This window comes from Ischnura elegans, chromosome 4, assembly GCF_921293095.1.
Source record: "Ischnura elegans chromosome 4, ioIscEleg1.1, whole genome shotgun sequence".
Lineage (NCBI taxonomy): Eukaryota > Metazoa > Arthropoda > Insecta > Odonata > Coenagrionidae > Ischnura > Ischnura elegans.
The window spans coordinates 57,987,538-57,994,119 of NC_060249.1; positions in this window are offsets into that span (position 1 = coordinate 57,987,538).

Here is a 6,582-nt window from a genome sequence, read left to right on the forward strand (position 1 = left end):
ATCACCTGCAGAATTGAAATAATTAGAAACAAGATAGTATAAACTGAGCTATCGTTCAAAAGGCTAATTACCACCATTATGATTAGTGATTAAAGTAAACAATAGAATTCAACTTAATTCGATGATCAGCATGCATGGAAGCACATAAAAAGCGATAGCTTCGCTTTCCAGAATATATTTATCCATACTGGGTAAATTGAACCGAACAAACATTTAACGCAATAATAACTATTAAGTACAGTGATTAGAGCCAATGATGGAGTACCACTGATTTCAATATTGGCATACATGAAGGCAAAAGGAGCAATTGTTACACTTTCCAAAATAAGATATGAAGTGAAACACTTTGCACTTTCCCTTCACTTCATATCTCATAATGGCTCTCCACAAAGTATCTGCATAATCTATCCAATTCACTATCCAAAATACATTATATTCAAATTAACAGGTTAAGAAATGTAGGTCACCAAAACAAAAATAAAACTCGTTGAGAAATAGCATAAAATTTGGTTTGGAATGGTGAAAAGGATTTTACTTTCATTTGAATACAGTATAATTTTCATCACCGGCGTATGACACGTTAATTTTCTAGCAAAAAAAATAAAAATTATTCACAGGCTTTTATCCACTTGAGTTAAAATTCCATTGACATTCTCGGACAGATTTTATTTCACCCCGCCAATGTGAGCTGAGGTCGTGAGCAATTCATGCTCGTGGGCATTTTTCCCCGAAGCAATTAATATGACAGAATGGATTTTCATACTCCCACTAACAGAAACCGATCTTTAAATAATTTCCCTTTCAGATATTTCAGATTGTATTTTCCCCACTGAAAACCCTCCGATACTTAATCGTGTTTTGCAGTTAAGCCTTCCGCTTCCCAAAAACCCAAAGGAATTAACAAACTTGCTGACGAAGAAAAATAAAAAATAAGTAAATTTTCGACTTTTCTTGGATTTGGATGTGGAAATAAGTTTTTTTAGCAATCAATTCATGCACTGACCACAATTCAAGAATCAATTATATTTTTAATCGATCCATAAATATTTACAATGGGACATGCACAAAATGTCACACGCAAAAGAGATACACATTAAAACAACTTATAAAACCAGAAATTATGTTCAAATAAGCACATCAAACGATAATAAATCTCGGCTGAAGAGAGTAATATTGCAATGAAAAAGAAAAAAGAGTGGAAAAAAGAAGAATGAAATAGTATTCAAACCCGCGGATTGAATACTATTATAGGATATGTAGTCCCATCTCAGCTCTTATTCATAATTTAAGAGAGAATCATTTCAAACCGAATGTTTTTTGCCTTTCCAATTAATCAAAATCCGTCTTTTTCCTCTTGTCTCCGTTCATTGAAATATTTAATGACGAAAATGTCTGAAGATTCAAATTTTTTGAAGATTTGTGAAGATCAAAAAGATTTGTGCCCAAGTTAGAGAAATAACTTCGTGTTAAAGGGTTCATCCCTTTTATACTCAAAACGCCCTCACTTCCTTCTTCTTTAATATAAAATATTTAATATAAGGAATAATGCACTCGTATTTGGCACAAGAACATATCATATACTGTTCTCCCCTAAATCATCACAGCTACTCATGAGATTCGCCCAGTTCCTATGATATTTTCTCAATAATAACCCTAACTATATTCCTAATCTATAAAATCCATTAATTTCAATAAAATTTAACATTTTTATTAACTGATACTTTTGAAGAAGAGAAATTCGATGAAAAAAATTAAGCATTAATGCATTCTAAAATCGCTGAGAGCAATGTGCCCTAACGTGTAACCCAAACATTCGACGGTCTAACGATTCGATTCAAACATTTTACGCATGAAATGCATCACAAATGGATTTTTTGCCAGAAAGTTTTTTGAAATGCCATTTGCAAATTAAATACAAAAAAGGGACGAGATATCGTAAGTTATAATTCTCTATAAGCCTATAGACCTACTTTAGGATTACAAATTCATGAGTATAAAATCAAATATATTGATTTGAAAAAAACATAATATTACATTAAGGCCTTAGTGAAAAATGCGTCCTCTTCATAGGGCATGCACTGCTGCAGTACAATGGAGCAATCCACCATCATCCGGATGAACTCCAATTATTTTTGAAATTTTATTTTGAAAATTCTAGCATTTTCAATAGCATCATAGAGGACTATACTAGAAAAAAACACGTAATGATTGACTCTGATAGCTGATATCCCTAACAGCGCGGTGCTCCGTCATATGATCTAAGTAATGTAGTGTCCCCTCGTATGATTCACGGATATTATTTCAAGGAAATTCCCTATGACGTAGGCTAATTGTGGCAATAAATGGTGGGATTCCATTACATAATTTTATTTCACTCACAGAAAAGCGAGAAAGATAGATTTTACCGGGTGTTTCTGGAGGAATCAGCAATAGGAGGTGGTAGGGGAGACAATTTAAACATTTTTTTCCATAGACACGGGATCGCAACTCCTTAGTTACATTCAAAGCAAGCATTTTTGGATGCACTGCAGTAACCTTAAAAACGATTTGTCTTGGGTATCAAGCCTTTTCGATATTTTATTTAATACTCACGAATTTTTAAGGGCATTAAATAATTAGAGTTGGACGAAAATGTGCGATTATAATTTTCTGAAACAATTAATCTCAAAATAGTGACTTAGAGCAATCGTATAGTCGAAACTCGTTCAAAGCTTTAGTTTAATTATGGTCAAGGATTGTAATTGCCAATAATATGATGATGAACGACCCTGAATCCCTTGCGATATCATGGATATCCCCTCTACTAGAACGCAACCCCCTCAGCCCACTCTGTCCGCCCCCAGACTCGAATCTTTTTCAAAGCTTCACGGCCAGAGAAAGATAACGAATGTACCGAGAAATACTCACTGAGTGACAATGCGTCCACTAATTTTAATTTATTACCATTTGAAAAGTGTCAATAACAATTTAACAATAGCTATTCACAATTACAAGTTACAGTAAGACTTCGATTGAATACTTAGCAGATACTTATCCCGGACTGATTCTTTGGACAAGCATAAAAAATCTTCGCGGTGAGAGGTGGCTCTGGGAAAGTGAAAACGTATAATGAAAAATAAAAATAATCCACTCATTTCACTCATAATGGCTGTAGATACAATTGTTAAGTTTTAGTAGATACCTTAACCTATACATTCACTCGATATTTTTCTTGCCTAAGTGCGTCGGTACATTTTCAGAGAGTAGCGATACCTTTCAGAATATAATGAGTGGATTTCAAATATTTTTTGCGCTTTTTAAAAGGTAACGGGGAGCAGTGGCGCAGCATGGGGGATTTTGGGGGATAACTCTCCCCCCCCCCCCCACAAGAACTCAGGGAAATTTTAATTTTTAATCCATTTTACGTAATTGGATAAATATAACTTATAGAATAGTGAAAGGATTAAAAGATATACCTCAGAAAGCCGTAAAACTTACCATTTGGAACCATTTATCTTAAAAAATTTATGGGGGAGGTCACTCGCACCTTCCGTAATCCATACCCCCAGTATTAGTTACTCAGAAAACCCCTCCTTGCCTTAATTCCTAGCTGTGCGCTTGACGGGGAGTGCGGTAGCCTAGAGGGTAAAACCCCTGGCTGCTTATCAAGGAGTCACTGGGCCAAAGCCCGGTTGAATCTTTAGAACATCCCAAATCAAAAACCTCGATGTGCGAGGTGGCCCAGGGAAAGTAAGTGGCCCCTCTGCCCTGAATGTACGTAGTTCACAAGCCGGTGGAATGGTCCGGGGTGAGCTCTACCCTCACTTAACCAAACCAACCTTAAGGTTGCACTTTGTGTAGGAAAGTGGACGATTAACAGTTATAAATATATCATAAATATAATCAGGGAAAGGAAGTGGACTCCAACCCTGAATGTGTGAAGTTCATACGCCTGTGGTCTAGTGCGAGTGGAGCTCTGCCCTAACCTAGCCAAAAAAACCTCCACGTTGAATCACAGAGTGAGATAGTGAACGACTGACAGTTAAAAATATACCAGAAATTTAATCATTACTGGTAAATCATTTACTTTTTTACATTGCTAATTTCCGATAACTACTTTTCATCTACTGTTACCCCTCCCCTCTAACCTTTCCCACCCTAACTACCCCTCAATTTATCCCTAACCCCTCACTCACATTTCCCCTCAACCCCTCGCATTACCTCCCCTTCGGCTCCTCCTGAACAACCCCTCTTCCTCCTACCCCACGATCCATCTCTCACCGGCGTACATATTAAATCACGTCCGACTCCGAAACTCTAGGATTAGATTGACATCGTAAAATGTCAATTACGGTCTTTTTCGGGAGGAAAGTAAATAGGATTGGAATAAAAAGGAAAGGAGATAGAGGGATGGGGGAGGAGGGAGAAAAAAATAGGTCGATAAAGTTTAATAATGAGGTTTTATTCCGTCCGTAAGGGAGGGGTGGGTAGGATGGTTTGAAGAGCGGGGGATTCTGAGGGAGAAATGCTAGGGACGTGAGGGAAGAGGGAGAGAGAGAGTGAGGAAGGGGTAGTGTCAGAGGGAAGGGAGTCGGGATTTCTCGGGTTCGGTATAAAGTGGAAACGTTTGAAGTTGAGCAGGGATTGGAGGGTGGGAGGGACAAGTAGGAGGAATACGTTGGAAGGGAGGAGTTAAATAAATTTAAAAGAAAATAAAACGTAGAATAGAGATCGACGAACGAGACTTGGGAGAGAAAATAAAAGCGGGAGAAAGGCTTGGGAGCACAAGAACTTAAGACGTATCTTGGCCGCAGGCTGCAAAAGCGGGGGAGTTTCTACTGCAGATATTGCGGTCAACAGTAAAAACAACAACTTTTGGCAATGAAAGTTATCCTTCTTAATGATATTCTTGATTTTTTAATGGGTTAACCCAATGAAAGCCAACCGCTTTTCAAGGTAAATACTATTAAGGCACTATGCTAAAAGTGCCGAGGCATTTTTACTGATTTAGCAGTAGGTTAGGAAAAAAATTAGGTCTCAAAAAAACTAAAGGTATATATTGTATTCAAAAACTTTAGGAAATCTTTATTATATGTGGTTTTACCTTTTTAATGCATTATTTGACAAAGTTTTGGTAATATGAGTCAATTTTTACAATTTAAAGAAAATAGTTAATGTTAAAATAAAATGAATATTGGCTATTGAATGATTAGTTATCTATCAACATCTAAGAGTGCCATTGCAAGAGGAGCGATATCGCGCTCCAGGCACTTTTCGCGAGAAATAGGAGGAGCGCTATAGCGCTTTCCGGCACTCTTAAGGGTTTATAAATGTCTGCACTGACTTTCATACCTACTCAACCACAATATTCCCATGGATAAGAAAAATTTTCGTACGGCTGAGTCACAATTTTAACTAATTCTTTTCATTAGGAGTATTTCGTTACTTTACTTTATGTGGTTTAAGAGACCATTACTTCCTTTTAGTCACCTAATAAAGCCTCTCTTATTTTTTGAATTCAATCAATGAATGTTTTAGTTTTTACTCTTTCATCATTATTAATTAAAAATTACTAATAATTGAAGTGAGAGTTAGTAATATTTAGCTTTTTTTTGTAACAAATAACCATTATTTGTGGTAACAGTTGAACGTAAAGTTGAAAAACCCAAGGTTTTCACAAATAAATTTGGAAATATATGATAAAATGATATTGAAACTCTCAAAAGCAAATCAGTATGTTAAATTACCGTGCGGTGAGACTGTGGTTATTCCAAAATGAAGCTACACTAAAATATCAAACAGAAATTTCCCCTACCACAAAAAAATTTTGGGCCAGCCTAAACTTCATAATAAACACACCCTGCAGCATTTAACACTTTATAATAAAGTACACCCTGCAGTATTGCCAGACAACGTTACCATTATGCAACCATTGCCAATCCCGAAGATATGGCACATAATAGCAGAATCTAAGAGGTCAGGTTTTGTGGCCATAATATTCAAAAATCCTGGTTTCAAAATTCATAAATCCATATTTACCTAATTTTTCATTGGAGCATCCGCACAAAGGCACAGAGACAATTGACACACCTCCTGATGTTGCTGAAATCTCAAGTTCCAAACGACTAAGACGTGCGCGAGCAAGTCCCTATAAAAACTTCAACCTCTCGAACTTTTTCATTGTTCAAAATCACATGTTCCTCATGATCAATACCCTCTTTGCTTCCCCTAGTTTCACGACAGCTTCTCTTTTGTTTCTCGAAGCGGCACAGTTTCGGCGCCAAGAGAATTTCATCCAACTCTTCCGTTCTCATCCGAGCGCCTAGTGCGTGAACTTTCAACTAAATATTGTCCCACGGTTTGCAGCACAAAGGCAACTGGTTGAATGGCACAAATGAGACAGATGGGAGTCGCTCTTATAAAAAAATGGGATTATTTACGCGCAAGGAGCGGAGTGCGTAAAAAAGCATCTGACATTTGAATACGAAATAAATTAAATAATATGACACACACAACCAGCCACCGTATCGCGCATGGAGGGAGATGAATTGAAAAAATTCGGATTTCGCTTCGAATTAATTAAAATTTTATCCCCTCACCCAT